This window comes from Electrona antarctica, assembly GCF_951216825.1.
Source record: "Electrona antarctica genome assembly, chromosome: 23".
Lineage (NCBI taxonomy): Eukaryota > Metazoa > Chordata > Actinopteri > Myctophiformes > Myctophidae > Electrona > Electrona antarctica.
The window spans coordinates 388,609-409,522 of record NC_136804.1 but is presented as its reverse complement, the minus strand read 5'-3'; positions in this window follow the sequence as shown (position 1 = coordinate 409,522).

Genomic DNA, 20,914 nt, shown 5'->3' with positions numbered 1-20,914 from the left:
GTGTCCCTTTAGGTGAGGTGTCCCTTTAGGTGAAGTGTCCCTTTAGGTGAAGTGTCCCTTTAGGGTGAAGTGTCCCTTTAGGTGAAGTGTCCCTTTAGGGTGAAGTGTCCCTTTAGGTGAAGTGTCCCTTTAGGGTGAAGTGTCCCTTAGGGTGAAGTGTCCCTTTAGGGTGAAGTGTCCCTTTAGGGTGAAGTGTCCCTTTAGGTGAAGTGTCCCTTTAGGGTGAAGTGTCCCTTTAGGTGAAGTGTCCCTTTAGGGTGAAGTGTCCCTTTAGGTGAAGTGTCCCTTTAGGTGAAGTGTCCCTTTAGGGTGAAGTGTCCCTTTAGGTGAAGTGTGCCTTTAGGTGAAGTGTCCCTTTAGGGTGAAGTGTCCCTTTAGGTGAAGTGTCCCTTTAGGGTGAAGTGTCCCTTTAGGGTGAAGTGTCCCTTTAGGTGAGGTGTCCCTTTAGGTGAAGTGTCCCTTTAGGTGAAGTGTCCCTTTAGGGTGAAGTGTCCCTTTAGGTGAAGTGTCCCTTTAGGGTGAAGTGTCCCTTTAGGTGAAGTGTCCCTTTAGGGTGAAGTGTCCCTTAGGGTGAAGTGTCCCTTTAGGGTGAAGTGTCCCTTTAGGGTGAAGTGTCCCTTTAGGTGAAGTGTCCCTTTAGGGTGAAGTGTCCCTTAGGGTGAAGTGTCCCTTTAGGGTGAAGTGTCCCTTTAGGGTGAAGTGTCCCTTAGGGTGAAGTGTCCCTTTAGGGTGAAGTGTCCCTTTAGGCATTTAGGTGAAGTGTCCCTTTAGGCATTTAGGTGAAGTGTCCCTTTAGGGTGAAGTGTCCCTTTAGGGTGAAGTGTCCCTATAGGTGAAGTGTCCCCTTTAGGGTGAAGTGTCCCTTTAGGTGAAGTGTCCCTTTAGGGTGAAGTGTCCCTTTAGGGTGAAGTGTCCCTTTAGGTGAAGTGTCCCTTTAGGGTGAAGTGTCCCTTTAGGTGAAGTGTCCCTTTAGGGTGAAGTGTCCCTTTAGGTGAAGTGTCCCTTTAGGTGAAGTGTCCCTTTAGGGTGAAGTGTCCCTTTAGGGTGAAGTGTCCCTTTAGGTGAAGTGTCCCTTTAGGTGAAGTGTCCCTTTAGGTGAAGTGTCCCTTTAGGGTGAAGTGTCCCTTTAGGTGAAGTGTCCCTTTAGGTGAAGTGTCCCTTTAGGGTGAAGTGTCCCTTTAGGGTGAAGTGTCCCTTAGGGGGAAGTGTCCCTTTAGGGTGAAGTGTGCCTTTAGGGTGAAGTGTCCCTTTAGGTGAAGTGTCCCTTTAGGGTGAAGTGTCCCTTTAGGGTGAAGTGTCTCTTTAGGGGGAAGTGTCCCTTTAGGGTGAAGTGTCCCTTTAGGGTGAAGTGTCCCTTTAGGGTGAAGTGTCCCTTTAGGTGAAGTGTCCCTTTAGGGTGAAGTGTCCCTTAGGGTGAAGTGTCCCTTTAGTGTGAAGTGTCCCTTTAGGGTGAAGTGTCCCTTTAGGTGAAGTGTCCCTTTAGGGTGAAGTGTCCCTTTAGGGTGAAGTGTCCCTTTAGGGTGAAGTGTCCCTTTAGGTGAAGTGTCCCTTTAGGGTGAAGTGTCCCTTTAGGTGAAGTGTCCCTTTAGGGTGAAGTGTCCCTTTAGGTGAAGTGTCCCTTTAGGTGAAGTGTCCCTTTAGGGTGAAGTGTCCCTTTAGGGTGAAGTGTCCCTTTAGGTGAAGTGTCCCTTTAGGGTGAAGTGTCCCTTTAGGTGAAGTGTCCCTTTAGGTGAAGTGTCCCTTAGGGTGAAGTATCCCTTTAGGTGAAGTGTCCCTTTAGGGTGAAGTGTCCCTTTAGGTGAAGTGTCCCTTTAGGGTGAAGTGTCCCTTTAGGTGAAGTGTCCCTTTAGGTGAAGTGTCCCTTAGGGTGAAGTATCCCTTTAGGTGAAGTGTCCCTTTAGGGTGAAGTGTCCCTTTAGGGTGAAGTGTCCCTTTAGGGTGAAGTGTCCCTTTAGGTGAAGTGTCCCTTTAGGGTGAAGTGTCCCTTTAGGGTGAAGTGTCCATTTAGGGTGAAGTGTCCCTTTAGGTGAAGTGTCCCTTTAGGGTGAAGTGTCCATTTAGGGTGAAGTGTCCCTTTAGGTGAAGTGTCCCTTTAGGGTGAAGTGTCCCTTTAGGTGAAGTGTCCCTTTAGGGCGAAGTGTCCCTTTAGGTGAAGTGTCCCTTTAGGGTGAAGTGTCCCTAAAGGCTCATACATAGTCTGGATTTTCGGTGGTGGGGTGACCACCGAACTACAACATGACTTCATGAGCCGCGGTGAAGAGCAAACCACCGCCACTGCTCCAGCCCCTCTCTGTTTTTACTCACCACCGCTCAACGTTATTTCAGCTCCGGTGGTCAGCTCACTACCGGAGGGGTGGTCACCTCACCACCGAAAATCCAGACTATGAATAGGCCTTTAGGGTGAAGTGTCCCCTTAAGGTGAAGTGTCCCTTTAGGGTGAAGTGTCCCTTTAGGGTGAAGTGTCCCTTTAGGTGAAGTGTCCCTTTAGGGTGAAGTGTCCCTTTAGGTGAAGTGTCCCTGTCCCTTTAGGTGAAGTGTCCCTTTAGGTGAAGTGTCCCTTTAGGGTGAAGTGTCCCTTTAGGTGAAGTGTCCCTTTAGGGTGAAGTGTCCCTTTAGGGTGAAGTGTCCCTTTAGGTGAGGTGTCCCTTTAGGTGAAGTGTCCCTTTAGGGTGAAGTGTCCCTTTAGGTGAAGTGTCCCTTTAGGGTGAAGTGTCCCTTTAGGTGAAGTGTCCCTTTAGGTGAAGTGTCCCTTTAGGGTGAAGTGTCCCTTTAGGTGAAGTGTCCCTTTAGGGTGAAGTGTCCCTTTAGGTGAAGTGTCCCTTTAGGTGAAGTGTCCCTTTAGGGTGAAGTGTCCCTTTAGGTGAAGTGTGCCTTTAGGTGAAGTGTCCCTTTAGGGTGAAGTGTCCCTTTAGGTGAAGTGTCCCTTTAGGGTGAAGTGTCCCTTTAGGGTGAAGTGTCCCTTTAGGTGAGGTGTCCCTTTAGGTGAAGTGTCCCTTTAGGTGAAGTGTCCCTTTAGGGTGAAGTGTCCCTTTAGGTGAAGTGTCCCTTTAGGGTGAAGTGTCCCTTTAGGTGAAGTGTCCCTTTAGGGTGAAGTGTCCCTTAGGGTGAAGTGTCCCTTTAGGGTGAAGTGTCCCTTTAGGGTGAAGTGTCCCTTTAGGTGAAGTGTCCCTTTAGGGTGAAGTGTCCCTTTAGGTGAAGTGTCCCTTTAGGGTGAAGTGTCCCTTTAGGTGAAGTGTCCCTTTAGGTGAAGTGTCCCTTTAGGGTGAAGTGTCCCTTTAGGTGAAGTGTGCCTTTAGGTGAAGTGTCCCTTTAGGGTGAAGTGTCCCTTTAGGTGAAGTGTCCCTTTAGGGTGAAGTGTCCCTTTAGGGTGAAGTGTCCCTTTAGGTGAGGTGTCCCTTTAGGTGAAGTGTCCCTTTAGGTGAAGTGTCCCTTTAGGGTGAAGTGTCCCTTTAGGTGAAGTGTCCCTTTAGGGTGAAGTGTCCCTTTAGGTGAAGTGTCCCTTTAGGGTGAAGTGTCCCTTAGGGTGAAGTGTCCCTTTAGGGTGAAGTGTCCCTTTAGGGTGAAGTGTCCCTTTAGGTGAAGTGTCCCTTTAGGGTGAAGTGTCCCTTAGGGTGAAGTGTCCCTTTAGGGTGAAGTGTCCCTTTAGGGTGAAGTGTCCCTTAGGGTGAAGTGTCCCTTTAGGGTGAAGTGTCCCTTTAGGCATTTAGGTGAAGTGTCCCTTTAGGCATTTAGGTGAAGTGTCCCTTTAGGGTGAAGTGTCCCTTTAGGGTGAAGTGTCCCTATAGGTGAAGTGTCCCCTTTAGGGTGAAGTGTCCCTTTAGGTGAAGTGTCCCTTTAGGGTGAAGTGTCCCTTTAGGGTGAAGTGTCCCTTTAGGTGAAGTGTCCCTTTAGGGTGAAGTGTCCCTTTAGGTGAAGTGTCCCTTTAGGGTGAAGTGTCCCTTTAGGTGAAGTGTCCCTTTAGGTGAAGTGTCCCTTTAGGGTGAAGTGTCCCTTTAGGGTGAAGTGTCCCTTTAGGTGAAGTGTCCCTTTAGGTGAAGTGTCCCTTTAGGTGAAGTGTCCCTTTAGGGTGAAGTGTCCCTTTAGGTGAAGTGTCCCTTTAGGTGAAGTGTCCCTTTAGGGTGAAGTGTCCCTTTAGGGTGAAGTGTCCCTTAGGGGGAAGTGTCCCTTTAGGGTGAAGTGTGCCTTTAGGGTGAAGTGTCCCTTTAGGTGAAGTGTCCCTTTAGGGTGAAGTGTCCCTTTAGGGTGAAGTGTCTCTTTAGGGGGAAGTGTCCCTTTAGGGTGAAGTGTCCCTTTAGGGTGAAGTGTCCCTTTAGGGTGAAGTGTCCCTTTAGGTGAAGTGTCCCTTTAGGGTGAAGTGTCCCTTAGGGTGAAGTGTCCCTTTAGTGTGAAGTGTCCCTTTAGGGTGAAGTGTCCCTTTAGGTGAAGTGTCCCTTTAGGGTGAAGTGTCCCTTTAGGGTGAAGTGTCCCTTTAGGGTGAAGTGTCCCTTTAGGTGAAGTGTCCCTTTAGGGTGAAGTGTCCCTTTAGGTGAAGTGTCCCTTTAGGGTGAAGTGTCCCTTTAGGTGAAGTGTCCCTTTAGGTGAAGTGTCCCTTTAGGGTGAAGTGTCCCTTTAGGGTGAAGTGTCCCTTTAGGTGAAGTGTCCCTTTAGGGTGAAGTGTCCCTTTAGGTGAAGTGTCCCTTTAGGTGAAGTGTCCCTTAGGGTGAAGTATCCCTTTAGGTGAAGTGTCCCTTTAGGGTGAAGTGTCCCTTTAGGGTGAAGTGTCCCTTTAGGGTGAAGTGTCCCTTTAGGTGAAGTGTCCCTTTAGGGTGAAGTGTCCCTTTAGGGTGAAGTGTCCATTTAGGGTGAAGTGTCCCTTTAGGTGAAGTGTCCCTTTAGGGTGAAGTGTCCATTTAGGGTGAAGTGTCCCTTTAGGTGAAGTGTCCCTTTAGGGTGAAGTGTCCCTTTAGGTGAAGTGTCCCTTAGGGTGAAGTGTCCCTTTAGGGTGAAGTGTCCCTTTAGGGTGAAGTGTCCCTTTAGGGTGAAGTGTCCCTTTAGGTGAAGTGTCCCTTTAGGGTGAAGTGTCCCTTTAGGTGAAGTGTCCCTTTAGGGTGAAGTGTCCCTTTAGGGTGAAGGGTGAAGTGTCCCTTTAGGGTGAAGTGTCCCTTTAGGTGAAGTGTCCCTTTAGGTGAAGTGTCCCTTTAGGGTGAAGTGTCCCTTTAGGTGAAGTGTCCCTTTAGGGTGAAGTGTCCCTTTAGGTGAAGTGTCCCTTAGGGGGAAGTGTCCCTTTAGGGTGAAGTGTCCCTTTAGGTGAAGTGTCCCTTTAGGTGAAGTGTCCCTTTAGGTGAAGTGTCCCTTTAGGTGAAGTGTCCCTTAGGGTGAAGTGTCCCTTTAGGTGAAGTGTCCCTTTAGGGTGAAGTGTCCCTTTAGGTGAAGTGTCCCTTTAGGGTGAAGTGTCCCTTTAGGTGAAGTGTCCCTTTAGGGTGAAGTGTCCCTTTAGGTGAAGTGTCCCTTTAGGTGAAGTGTCCCTTTAGGTGAAGTGTCCCTTAGGGTGAAGTGTCCCTTTAGGTGAAGTGTCCATTTAGGGTGAAGTGTCCCTTTAGGGTGAAGTGTCCCTTTAGGGTGAAGTGTCCCTTTAGGTGAAGTGTCCCTTTAGGGTGAAGTGTCCATTTAGGGTGAAGTGTCCCTTTAGGTGAAGTGTCCCTTTAGGGTGAAGTGTCCCTTTAGGGTGAAGTGTCCCTTTAGGTGAAGTGTCCCTTTAGGGTGAAGTGTCCATTTAGGGTGAAGTGTCCCTTTAGGTGAAGTGTCCCTTTAGGGTGAAGTGTCCCTTTAGGTGAAGTGTCCCTTAGGGTGAAGTGTCCCTTTAGGGTGAAGTGTCCCTTTAGGTGAAGTGTCCCTTTAGGGTGAAGTGTCCCTTTAGGGTGAAGTGTCCCTTTAGGTGAAGTGTCCCTTTAGGGTGAAGTGTCCATTTAGGGTGAAGTGTCCCTTTAGGTGAAGTGTCCCTTTAGGGTGAAGTGTCCATTTAGGGTGAAGTGTCCCTTTAGGTGAAGTGTCCCTTTAGGGTGAAGTGTCCCTTTAGGTGAAGTGTCCCTTAGGGTGAAGTGTCACTTTAGGTGAAGTGTCCCTTTAGGGTGAAGTGTCCCTTTAGGCGAAGTGTCCCTTTAGGTGAAGTGTCCCTTTAGGTGAAGTGTCCCTTTAGGGTGAAGTGTCTCTTTAGGTGAAGTGTCCCTTTAGGGTGAAGTGTCTCTTTAGGTGAAGTGTCCCTTTAGGGTCAAGTGTCCCTTTAGGGTGAAGTGTCCCTTAGGGTGAAGTGTCCCTTTAGGGTGAAGTGTCCCTTTAGGTCAAGTGTCCCTTTAGGGTGAAGTGTCCCTTCAGGGTGAAGTGTCCCTTTAGGGTGAAGTGTCCCTTTAGGTCAAGTGTCCTTTTAGGGTGAAGTGTCCCTTTAGGGTGAAGTGTCCCTTTAGGGTGAAGTGTCCCTTTAGGTCAAGTGTCCCTTTAGGGTGAAGTGTCCCTTTAGGTTGAAGTGTCCCTTTAGGGTGAAGTGTCCCTTTAGGGTGAAGTGTCCCTTAGGGTGAAGTGTCCCTTTAGGGTGAAGTGTCCCTTTAGGGTGAAGTGTCCCTTTAGGTGAAGTGTCCCTTTAGGGTGAAGTGTCCCTTTAGGGTGAAGTGTCCCTTTAGGTCAAGTGTCGCTTTAGGGTGAAGTGTCCCTTTAGGTCAAGTGTCCCTTTAGGGTGAAGTGTCCCTTTAGGGTGAAGTGTCCCTTTAGGGTGAAGTGTCCCTTCTGGTCAAGTGTCCCTTTAGGGTGAAGTGTCCCTTTAGGGTGAAGTGTCCCTTAGGGTGAAGTGTCCCTTTAGGGTAAAGTGTCTCTTAGGGTGAAGTGTCCCTTTAGGGTAAAGTGTCTCTTAGGGTGAAGTGTCCCTTTAGGGTGAAGTGTCCCTTTAGGGTGAAGTGTCCCTTTAGGGTGAAGTGTCCCTTTAGGTGAAGTGTCCCTTTAGGGTGAAGTGTCCCTTAGGGTGAAGTGTCCCTTTAGGGTAAAGTGTCTCTTAGGGTGAAGTGTCCCTTTAGGTGAAGTGTCCCTTTAGGGTGAAGTGTCCCTTTAGGTGAAGTGTCCCTTTAGGGTGAAGTGTCCCTTTAGGTGAAGTGTCCCTTTAGGGTGAAGTGTCCCTTTAGGTGAAGTGTCCCTTTAGGTGAAGTGTCCCTTTAGGTGAAGTGTCCCTTAGGGTGAAGTGTCCCTTTAGGGTGAAGTGTCCCTTTAGGGTGAAGTGTCCCTTTAGGTGAAGTGTCCCTTAGGGTGAAGTGTCCTTTAGGGTGAAGTGTCCCTTCCATAGCACAGTGCACGACTGCACCTCAGACATGAGGTTAAATATAGCCTTGTGTTAAATCCATCAGTGCTCTGAAAACAATCAAATGCAATTTGAGAAGCAAAACGCAGACGCTGTGTTTGGAGAGGGCAGCTGGATTCCCAATTAACCGTTTAAAACCGGGAAAGCATGTGTGTCACATTAGATTTGAATCACTTAAAACCATTAATTTGGCTACTGAAAAATAGCAGATCTACAACCTCATAGCGCGCCACTTCGTGCCACACTATGAGCTTGAGCTGCTATTTTTGCAAAATCTTGATATTTTTTTTTGCAAATCTCGATCCTCGGAACCAAATATTTTGAGATGGGGGCCAATATCCATTTTGGGGGTCATTGACGGGATGCACACGCAGATTAGACACACCCAACGGACCGACATGTGGAAATACGACGGTCGGACATGCGGTCGGACATGCGCTGCTCCCGTGCTTGCGGTTGCGGTTACAGGTTAAGGTTTGAGGTAGGTTGTCGGTCTAATGACGTACAGTCCAGAGACGTGCTGGCCATTGGGAAATTCGGGACAACTCCCGAACGACCGGTCCAGTCCAGGCCGGTCTGGGCCTGGACTGGACCAGGTGGAAGAGCTTCCCGGGCTGAATTATGGGCCCAGTACGTCCCTGGTACAGTCGGACCAATAGTAGGCTATGTCTAAACTAAAGCCTATATACGTAGCCTAATACGTTACTACTGCATAAGTGCATGTGTGAGCACCACTGTTATACAGGTATATGCAGTAACGTATAGGCTACGTTTTGCCTCAGGTCTTAGTGGTTTAACCCATTTATAGGCCTGACGTCGAAATAAATAAAAAGTCTTCTGAAAGAATATAATTATATTCAAAGATTTGTGCCGCATTTTCACGATTTTTCAAAAATAGCAGACCTACAAGCTCGTAGCGCGCCACTCGGTGGCGCGCTATGAGCTTGTAGATCTGCTATTTTTCAATAGCTAAAGTATAACATAATGCTTAGTTAAAACGCCAAAAGGGGTTCCCGTCCAGAGTGGTTTAAATCAACCCCATAAATAAAAAGCTCCATCACATTTCCATTGAGCTCGCTTTATGGAGCGACGATAAGCAAGAAATATTGTGATTATGGCTATAATTAAGGAGATAATGCATTGGGAAAACAAGGGATGAGATAGCGGTGGCAAATAACCGTACTCCAATTATAGGCATTAGTCATTGTGCCGTTGACCATAACCTTGACCATAACCTTGCCATCTAATCTCTACCTGCCTCATGGGATCCCAACAGGAGACTCAATTAAAAGGTACGTACGCCACACACATCGCCACTGTCGGGCGGAAACCTCCTATCGTAAATTAACACATTTTGGGCGGGAACCCCTTTTGGTGTTAGCATTATGTTATGCTTTAGCTATTGAAAAATAGCAGACCTACAAGCTCACAAGCTTGTAGGTCTGCTATTTTTTTTTAATGACTGACGACTGACATAGAAACATAGTTTTTTCAGAAAACTGTCAGGATATAGAAGACATTTTAGAATCTGATATCAGGTCAAAATGGGTTAAATAATTACTTAAACGGATATTTCACTTTCCAAAAATACTTTTGGTCATTTAATCGTCAGGCTTATATGTGAACACCCCAGACAGTTTTGAAGTTGCTCGATTCAGTATTTAGATATTTGATATTCATTTTAGCTGCCCCGCCCCCTTCCTATACAAACCCATTGTAACTTCAAACTCCATTTTAACCATGATAGATTGATCGAAAACACCCGTCTTTTTTTCTGGTGACCGATACTGCCCTCCTAAAAAATAGGACTGGTGTTTTCGATTAATCTAACATGGTTAAAATGGAGGTTGAAGTTACAATGGGTTTGTATAGGAAGGGGGCGGGGCAGCTAAAATGAATATCTATAAATACTTAATCAAGCAACTTCAAAACTCTCTGTGTTCACATAAGCCTGAGTAGACGATGAAATTACGTTTTTAAGTGAACTATCCCTTTAATACCTGGCATTTAATGTGTTATTTACCTGCTTTACTGCCAGTGTTTTTACTCATCTTTCGAGATAAACAGATTTTAAAAATAATTCAATGCAGAAACAAAGGATGTTTAGTCTAGTTTGTATTTTGTTGACAAAATTGTCAATATATATAGTCTTAGTTTTAGCCAGTTGACGAAATCAAGACTGCAGCAAACACCAGCCAGTTAGAGCAGTGCCGTCTCCAGGCACAAATCAGCAGGGGGGCATATACTTTTTTCCAAAGGGGGCACTTCATTTTTCAAACCCCGCCCCTAACGGTTAATAAATTATTCAATCAATCAATCAATCAATCAATCAATCAATCAATCAATCAATCAATCAATCAATCAATCAATCAATAAAAGGTAACGTTAAAAGAATCTCCAAAAATAGCAGATCTATAAGCTCATGTGTTGAGGTTGTAGATCCACATGAGAAAAATCTGTCAAAAACATGGTTAATCGGTGGTGTAGCACTTAGTTTAACATGGTTAATCGGTGGTGTAGCACTTAGTTTAACATGGTTAATCGGTGGTGTAGCACTTAGTTTTCAAAATCGAGATTAGCATCGGACGCAAAAACTCTGGCATCGTTCAGGCTCTAATGAAGTGCTTGTAATGATTATTAGCCTACAGACATTGAAAAGATGGCTTACATGAATCTTTGTCTCCTCTCCTCATTTCAACACTATCATTTTTGTAACAAGCCCACCAGGGCTCTTCATCTCCAGTCCAAAACCATGCTGCCAAGGAAATTAAGGATCTTTTCATTTCTCCCCCCCATCGATGATATCCATGGTCCATCCATCTAACTGGATATTAATTTCCTGCATATCTGGCTTTGCCAGTATCAAAATTCACCCCTGCAGCAGTATGCAGACCTTAAGTCAGATAACGATTTGCATCTTTTTTCTTTTTTTCCCCGTAAAATAAAACTAAGTTTGCACTGCATAGCTAGCATAGCCCTTGGGTCATTTGGACTCATGGACAGAAAATTAGAAAATATAGACAGTAGAAAAAGTACTTTGATTTTTAAGTGCCGGCGTTCAGCTGGGACCTCATCTTTGTCTTGCCATATGAAAGGCTCGGGGACGATGGGGAGTTCTGGTACATTTCCTTGCCCTAGTGTCTATAATTCACATTAGACTTAACTCTAACCACATATAGCAGGCCATGAATTAACTATTTTCTTTAGCCTAGCCCTCAATTCTGACCCGGTACTTTGTTGTCTGACGCTGCAGTCGCTGATCTGTAACCCTTGAAAAGTGAAGATGCAGGACTGCAAAATGTTCTCACTTGATCTTTCTATCTTTGTGGGGACGTTGTGTCCTTATCAGAACTGATGTAGTCTATCTCTATCAGAGGGAGCGCAGCAGCACACACACACTTTTGACAGCAGGCAGAGGTAAAGACTTGTGAAATGGAACATGTTGCTGAGCTATGTGCTTTCTGAGACAAGGACCCCAAACAAGTGCAGACATTTCCCCCCAGGGGGCAACGCTCTCCCATGCTATTGTTCCTCACAAGACAGTAAACAACAGACTGCACGTGCACGCACACACACACACACACACACACACACACACACACACACACACACACACACACACACACACACACACACACACACACACACACACACACACACACACACACACACACACACACACACACACACACACACAGACACACACACACACACACACACACACACACACACACACACACACACACACACACACACACACACACACACACACACACACACACACACTTGAAAAGGGTTCTTGAAAAATAGCCGAGCTTGCAGATCTGCTAATTTTAATGAATCTTCCAAATCCCAGGCACTACTATTTACAGATGAGGGTCTGCGGCTATACATATTAATGTGGGCGTCCTTACAGACAGAGGAGATGGTGGTGGACTTCGGGAGGAGCGCACCATCATGCTGGGAGGCACCCAGGTGACCCCAGTCAGTGGAGTCATATGTCGGTTCCTGGGCATGATCCTCTCTCGGAACCTGGAAGTGGGAACTTAACATCGTGGCCCTCCTGAAGAAGGCCCAGAAGAGGCTGTATACTACTATCAAGGTCCATGATGGCTCAGTTTTACACAGCCATCATTGAGTCCATCCTCACACATTCCATCATCACATGGTTCCCCGCTGCAGCTGCAAAAGACCTCGCCAAGCTGCAGCGGGTGATACGCTCTGCGGAGAGGGTGATTGGCCGTCCCCTGCCCGCCCTCAAGTCCCTGCACGACTCTAGGGCACTGAGGAGAGCGAGACCCCTCCCACCCTGGCCACGGCCTCCTCACCCTGCTCCCCTCTGGGAGAAGGTTGCGGCTGCCGAAGGCTAGAAAAGCCCGCCACAGACTGAGCTTTTTCCCCTCAGCCGCCAGGCTGCTAAATGACTCTGGCTTCCCTCCCTAGGAGTGTCACCGGCACTATGACACCGGACAATGTTGGCACTATGATCCATTACTCTGCACTTTATATTTATACTTTATACTTATACTTAAAATGGAATGCACACACGCAAATGCCAAACCAAATTGGCAAATAAAGGAATCTGATTCTGATCTGAATTGAACACTGTTGTACAGGGGATGGCATGACTCTCTGCCGAGCTCACCGGCAGAAGAATATCCAAATGCATGCAAACAAATGCACAGTATATTCTGTGACACATTTCAGAAAAGAAAGTCAGAAACCGCTTGCCTCGAAACCTGGGGAGGTTTAACCCCGTGGGTGATCATACTGTACATGTTTAGGTATGTGTGTGCGTGTGTATGTGTACGCGTTTTTGTTACTATACATATAATGGCCAAATATATTGAAGAATTTGAGAAATATACACTGTGAGGATTGCTCCTGGTCCTCACAAGAGACAATTGGTTGTTTTATAGTTGAAAACTGATTTGCCAATTTAGACATTTAATTAGGAAAAAAATCTATTTGGTTTAGGATTAGGCATTTAGTGGTTTAAGGGGTGATTGGGGTTGGAGTTATATGCCTTGTTTACACTCACCTGCGTCACGTGCCAAACAATTGCAGATCTACAAGCTCACAATGCATTGCAGCGCAACATGTTGTGAGCTTGTAGGTCCGCTATTTTCGGCATCAGGTAAAAAGAAAATCACACCCATGTGAGCGGTGCCATGATATATAGACCCACGATCTCACATGATGTCACAGGGGGCGTAATGATAATAAATCACATAAACACCCCCCGAACACACACCGCCAAATGTTGGAGCGGTTAGCACCGCAAAAAAAAAACGTAAAAAACTGGTAAAATGGCATTCTTAAAAACCGACTGCTGACGTCCTCACGAGTATAGTAATACAAACGTGTGTGTGTGTGTGTGTGTGTTTGATTACATTAATGTCTGGAGCGCATCTCTCCAGCTGTAATGGCCCAATTATTCAGCCTGTCAGGGCCGTCCAAAGCGGGCATGCTGTTGAACAAGCTGTGGACGCGCTAATAAGACAGAGCTCCGCCCGGGCTTCACACAGCCCACTCAGGCCTCATTCACACGTACCAAACACCAATCAAGCAAATGTTTGGTCGTTTTTCTGTTTTTTTGGGCCACCACGATGCTTTTCCAATGGGAGTCACATGGTTTGACCAAACATTTTTGTTTGATGAGGGGGGAGGGGAAGAACACCACCAGCAATCAGCAATCAAACACAAATGTTTGGTCAAACCATGTGACTCCCTTTGGAAAAGCTTGATTGGTGTTTGGTACGTGTGATTCTGTGAATGAGGCCTCAGCAGCAAGACGCTGCAGTCACACCAATCACAATCGACTTTGTTGTTCGTCGAATCACAGTCTGACTACAGGTGTAAAAGAAGCGGGCATGTGACAATGTGACCTGGACCTCAACGACTGAGGTCCAGTTTACACGATAACGGTTTCCATACGAAAACGGCAAAATAAAGTATCGTTTGCAGGGGTCCGTTTAGATGTTTATGGCTGAATAAAAAATTGGAATGCAACAGGACCGTTTTCTCTGGAGACTGTTGTCGTGTAAAAGTGGCCTGATTGTGCTGTACAGTACATTTGTGTGTGGCTGGCTGGCTGGCTGGCTGGCTGGCTGGCTGGGTCTGAGCACGAAAATAGCATTTGGTTGGTTTTTATAGGAAATTTATATCAGGGTATATCTTGTATATGTATTTATATATCGGATGTTTTATATTATATGTATGATGCACCAATATCCATACCTGTTCCATATTGCAATAGGGCCTATTGTATTGAACTGTTATCATTGCACACTGAATAGATGCTATACTGGTTACAACTGGCTATGGCTGGTTTCACTGGGGAACCCCCAGTTTCAATACATACTCATTTATATACGAACTCGTTCACCCTACCTAGACCAGGGGTTCTCAACGTTTTTGGCCGGGGACCCCCGGAAATGCTTTGGCAATGTCTCGGGACCCCCGCCCCGCCCCCTCCCGACCCCCAATATAAATTGACTGCTACAATAACCTTAAACCATTTTGGGCGGGAACCCCTTTTGGTGTTTTAAGCATTGTTATAATTTAGCTATTGAAAAATAGCAGATCTACAAGCTCATAGCGCGCCACCGAGTGGCGCGCTACGAGCTTGTAGGTCTACTATTTTTGAAAAAAAGTGAAATTAAAATTTAAAAATAAATCTTTTTTTTTTGTGAAAATAATTTGGGGACCCCCTAAAATAATTTGGCGACCCCCCGAGGGGTCGCGACCCACGGGTTGAGAACCCCTGACCTAGACAGCCGATAGCGTGCACATTGCAACAAATGTGCCCGCGCACGTGCACGCACGTATTCTTGAACACATGTACACACATGACCAAAGAACGGACGAAGCCCTATGTTCAGCTCTGCGCCAACACGCACACACATACATATACTGTAGAACCCTATGGAAGAGGGACACAAGTGACGCACGCATATATTTTATAGGGGCATTCTGTGTCTTCCGTGTCAGAGCCTGAGGTAAACCTCGCATGACTCTGTGATATCATTGATTGATTGATTGATTGAAATATTTATTAACAGTTTGCAGAATTACAGTACATTTCAAGCACAAACTCAATACAAAAACTGTGAGTGGACAACCCAATTAAGCAATTACACTTGTTTACAAGAGGGTCCACCATGTTCAATTCATCAAAACATTTAGAGACGTACAAATAGACACTTCTATATAGTCAAAGAACAGAACAGGAATTCATCATAAAGGAGGTAAAAAGGGAAAAGAAACATATACAGTGAGGGGGGAAATGGGGGGGGGGGCGGGGGGTGTTATGCAAAACAAAACACTGTGAATGGGTTTCCTGTATGTATTGTATCAGGGCTATATAACCTCGCTCCAGTCGTGTGAGGACAGCCGAGAGACATCTTGTCACACTACTTGAAGCGATTATATGTGGCTCCTCAGCAACTGGAACAATACAACTTCACTTGCTGTGTAAACCTTGGATCCTGAGTCCTCTCCTTATACTTAGCTATAGAAATAAGATGTATTTTCAAAACCAAGTGTCACTGTTGTGCAGCCTAACACACACATACATATTAACTGTATATATGATGATTGCAGGTGTATCAGTACAGTACAGTACAGTACAGTACAGTACAGTACAGTACAGTACAGTACAGTACAGTACAGTACAGTACAGTACAGTACAGTACAGTACAGTACAGGGACCCCCTGAGGACCCCCACACGGGTAACTGTCATTTCTCAACCGTTTCGGACGCGGGGCGGCTCGCCGGAAGCGGTCCGGCCCCCTGGGCGTGTTCCTGGGGGTCTGGATTTTCCGGGGGACCCCCACACGGAGTTGCACCACTTACTTCACACGGGTGTGATTCTTTAATATCTATGGTCTTATACACCTCCACACAGCCTCCCCCTCTCCACAAGGAGCATTATGGTCATTGTAGGAATTTAGCAATCCAGTCAAACCCTATAGTCAAACACACAGACTTCATTATTTTTCTGGCCATAGGGTTCTCGTCTAGAAATGCAGGGGGGGTCAAAAGTACAATATTTGTCTGTGAATTGAAGTGAAAGTTACAAGTATCCAACAATTAAAATACTGAAGTAAAGTAAAGAATATATGTATTTAAGTCCAGTACTCAGGTAAATGCACTTTGTTACTTTCTACCACTGCAAAACAGCCAGCCTGCAAGAACTTAATCATGCTATTGGGTGAGAGATGAGTGAGAGGATGATAAATGTCAAATCTGTGTATAGGCAAAAACATCAAAAGAAAATGAATGTTGTACTTCAAAGAGATATGCCAACATTTGCATAATATATTCACGTGTGCTAAAGGCTCATTATTACACTTTCAACCTGGTGTCCCTATTTTTGGGAGCATGTCAATAAAGGAAGAAATGGCAGAATGTGTTTGAAAGATATTTTGAAATTGTTAGAAAATGCTGACACATGCGGTGCCATCTGATGCCTCTCTAGTCCTGTCACAGTCAATACAGTATCGCCTCATGACAGTTATTTGAAGTAATTGCAATTATTTCACATTATCGTCATAACCGTCACAATCGTTTGCATGTCGATACATTTTCAAAAAGATTGGAAATAGCAGATCTGTGAGCTCAAAATGCTTTGCAATGCAACATTTTGTGTAGCTCAGCTATTCCACTATACTGCTGTGTGTGTGTGTGTGTGTGTGCGTGCGTGCGTGCGTGTGTGCGTGCGTGCGTGCGTGTAAATTAATGCCCTACTTCATCATGCAAAAATGTACCAGCTCACAATGTGACGCATTGTGAGCTTGTAGATCTGCCATTTTCATTGGAATACTTTTTTTCCCCTCAAAAGTAAACCATTTAATTTGGACAGACACGGTTTCCAACCGACAGAGACAACACCATATGCAATAAAGTACCCTGTGTGCTTTTGGATCAGTGAGAATATGTCCTGCAAGCTGCTATGAGTGGTACAGCTCAGCACACAGACGCCTTGCACTGCTATTTCTCCTTTGAGCATTTTCGTGCTCGAATTTGGCATTTCATCACCGTGGTAATACCAGTGAAATAGGGGACGGGGTATGATGCAGACAGACTTTACCAACCAAAACTGGAGAAAATCCAAATGTCAGCGTTCCAGCACAGCTCCGGACTATAGCCACATCCATCTACAGTTGGGTGCCACCGATATTGTCCCTTATCATTTGACCCATTTAGGCCTGCCCTCAACATTTTAAAAAATCCTTCTAAATTCTCCAGTTTTCTGAAATAAATATTTTCACGATTTTTCAAAAATAGCAGACCTACAAAGCTCGTAGCGCGCCACTCGGTGGCGCGCTATGAGCTTGTAGATCTGCTATTTTTCAATAGCTAAATTATAACAATGTTTAAAACACCAAAAGGGGTTCCCGCCCAAAATGGGTTAACTGTCCTTTTGCGCAGATCACGCAAGCCTCAGCAAAAAGAAAAGGACAATATCGATGGCCTCCAACTGTAAATCAGCGCCTTCCAGGCCAAGGAAGGAACCCCCAGCTGAGATGATGAAACAGGGACTAGGAATGTGACGATATGAAAATGACATGATCATGATCATTGTGGCAAAAATAAATAATTGCGATTAATCATCGCTCTAATCAAAATATATAATTGTCACTTTTGTTAACCACTTTGATCCCCAGCATCCCTATTCTTGAAGACCATGGGCAGTATTATGCGTGTCTTAAGTACCAGGTCTTATTACTTAACTTAAGACCTGGAGGCGTGATCAATGCCATTTGGCTATTCTGAGTGGCCAAACAGCATTGACCACGCCTCCAGGTCTTAAGTTAAGTCATAAGACCTGGTACTTAAGACACGCATAATACTGCCCCATTGCTCTAAATGATTCAAGCCAAAACTGCATATTTTCCTACCCAAGAAAATAATACTTTTTGGTGAAATTATTTCATTCGGCCACCCACTTCTACCTTGTCAGATAATGGTTCCCTGTCCTGAGTGTCCTCTACTATTACACAAGCAGCCTGGGTGTTATATATATTTTTTATTCCAACATTTGTTTCTTTAACCCGTTTTGGTGTTTTAAGCATTAGGTTATACTTTAGCTATTGAAAAATAGCAGATCTACAAGCTCATAGCGCTCATAGTGGCACCGAGTGCCGCGCTACGAGCTTGTAGGTCTGCTATTTTTGAAAAATCGTGAAAATGTAGTGCAAATCTTTGAATATATATTCTTTCACAGTGAACATTTTTAAATCAAATATTTGCTTCTGGAAGGGTCCATGGAACAACATATTTTCAGATGGGGGTCAGCGGCCATTTTCATATATTTTTGGGGGTCCTTGACATGAAAATGTTTGAGAACGACTGACATAGAAACATGGGTTTTTCAGAAAACTGTCATTATTTGTAGAATCGTCCTCAGGTCTAAAATGGTTAACAACCACATACCAAGAGCTGTTCAATGAATCTCGTAATTGCTTCAAGTTGAGGAACGTTGCTAAAATGAAGCCTTGAATTCCTGGCAGCCCCTGATCTCGAAAAGGTCATTATTGTTAGGACCCCGTGGGTCATAGTGTATTTTTCTCATGCTTTCATCTCAACACACTATACAGTCTCTCTCTTCCTGGAAAGTTGGCATGCTGAAATAGAAGCACTAATAAAGACATGAAATATGTTATTTTGAAATATTGTTTGAAATGGCCAAACCTGCCTGAGGAAATATATACATATTTTATTAAGATATATGATTCCTGATGACGTTGAGTCCTTCTATCCTTAGCCTTAACCCATTTAGGCCTGACGTTGAAAAAAAAAAAAAAAGTCTTCTGAAAGAATATATGTTCAATTTTCAAAGATTTGTGCCGCATTTTCACGATTTTTCAAAAATAGCAGACTTACAAGCTCGTAGCGCGCCACTCGGTGGCGCGCTATGAGCTTGTAGATCTGCTATTTTTCAATAGCTAAAGTATAACGTAATGCTTAAAACACCAAAGAGTTAAATAAACAATGTAGTTTAAGAACGGTGTGCGGACAACGGACATCCTATACCTTCTTTCAATATATGATGACGATACATTGAGAACTCGTTGTGAGCTTGTAGATCTGCTATGTTTTTACTAAATGTATTTTATTCCTTTTAATTGAAAGAAGAATCTACGCGTCCTAATCGTCCTATACTGACAACCTTTTCAAAAAGGACTTTCAAACGGTTATTCTTGGAAAGTCATTAGCTGATTTTCTTTTCTTTCCACATCAGTGAGCTTCCACTCAGGCGGTATGATCAAATATCCACAACCACATTCCTCTAATCTCTGGTAGATGTGGCCAGTGGTGGGAATTAACCAAGTACATTTACTTAAAGGACCACTTCACCACTTTTCAACTTCTCTTCCTATAATTGGTCCTAACTAATGTTCATGATAAAATACCACATTTTTTCCTACTCAGTCTGTGTCTCATAGGAGGGCTGTGGGCAGTTCAGAAACCCGTCCACCAGTGACATCATCGATGGTGAATCCAAGCTAATAGAAACGGCAGGCTTTCTTTTCCTGAAAAGTTGCAATGCAAAAGTTGAAGCCATCGTTCTCACGATAATACAAATCTAAATATATTTTAAAACAAATCTTGTTTAAAAAAAAATCTGCCTAATGATGATGTCACTGGTGGACGGGTGTCCGAACTGCCCAAAGCCCTCCTATGAGGCACAGACTGAGTAGGAATAAATGGTGGTGTTTTATCATGAACATTAGTGAGGACCAATTATATGAAGAGATGTTGAAAAGTGGTGAAGTGGTCCTTTAACCAAGTACATTTACTTAAGTACCGTATACTTAAAGTAGCTATAAGCAATAATATGTCAAAGTTTTAATGACCTTTTTATTTTTTGGTATTCAGACAGCCAGCAATGGGTAAAACGCTCCCAAAAAAGATGTAGTCTCTGTGACACATCTAGGGGCCACAATCTGCATTCAAAGATGTTCCTAGAAGCTTTGTCATTGGTCGAAAAAAACCCGGTCGCAATGACTAACCAATCAGGAAGTAGACAGGCAAATCGACCAATGACAAAGCTTCTAGAAACATCTTTGAATGCAGATTGCGGCCCCTAGATGTGTCACAGAGAATACATTTTTTGGGAGCGTTCTACCCATTGCTGGCTGTCTGAATACCAAAAAAATAAAAAATAAAAAAGGTCATTCAAATTTCGACATATTATTGCTTATAGCAGCTTTAACTACTGTACTTGAGTTTTTCCAATTTCCAATACTTCTACACCACTACATCTCGGATCTAAACATTGTACTTTTACTCCACTAGATTTTATTTGAAAACTTTAGATTCCTAGTTACTTTGCAGATTTTGATTATTATTACAAAACACTATACATTTCGGCTATTTGAAAATAGCCAATCTTACAAGCTCACAATGCGTTGCGATGCGACAGATTGTGAGCTTGTAGATCTGCCATTTTCAAAAGATTTTTTATACATTTGAAAACTTGAACTTTTGGTACTTTAAGCCACAGTACAGCACAGTACAGTATAGTAAAATGTTGAAAATGAGTGGAATGCCCCTTTAAGTACATTTTGAAGCCAATACTTTATATTTTGGCTTTCGCCTTTTTTCTTTTTATTGATAGAGGGATAGATGAAAGTAGGCTGACAGGAAATGGGGAGAGAGATGGGGGGGGTGACACGCAGTAAAGACCGTCGGGATCGGGAGTCGAACCCGCGGCGCACTGTCAGAATGGATTACAGGCCAAGCGGTGCCCAGACAGCTACGCCAGCCACCCGGGCCAATACTTTTGTACTTTTACTCCAGTACACAGAGAGAGAGAGAGAGAGAGAGAGAGAGAGAGAGAGAGAGAGAGAGAGAGAGAGAGAGAGAGAGAGAGAGAGAGAGAGAGAGAGAGAGAGAGAGACAAGAGAGAGCGAGAGACGCGCGAGAGAGAGAGAGAGAGAGAGAGAGAGAGAGAGGGGGGGGGGGTATTTTGAACTACATGAATACTTATGAAGAGAGGACTTCCGCACACTCAGTTCCTTTTTGAGCATGCAGGTGCGTAGGCGACAGGGCAGCGCAGGTATAGGAGAAGAGAGCCACTTTCTGGTTCAAGAGCTTTTATATTACAAGCAACGTTTCTGTCGTGAGACCTTCCTCAGCCTACAGAACTACATGAATACAATGTTAAGACAAATTCAGAAAGTTCCTATCCTATTCTATTGCTTACGATATGTTAGTGTGTTCAAACCTTTAGGGGTAACACATGGTTCTAAATCAAGCCACTCCAGGCTCTGTGTCTGTGTGTGAGTGTGTCTGTGTGTGAGTGTGTCTGTGTGTGAGTGTGTCTGTGTGTGAGTGTGTCTGTGTGTGAGTGTGTCTGTGTGTGAGTGTGTCTGTGTGTGAGTGTGTCTGTGTGTGAGTGTGTCTGTGTGTGAGTGTGTCTGTGTGTGAGTGTGTCTGTGTGTGGGTGTGTCTGTGTGTGTGTGTCTGTGTGTGAGTGTGTCTGTGTGTGCGTGTGTCTGTGAGTGTGAGTGTGTCTGTGTGTGCGTGTGCGTGCGCATTCATTGCTCCTCCCAGGTGAGACACAGGGCTGTACTGTCCCAGCA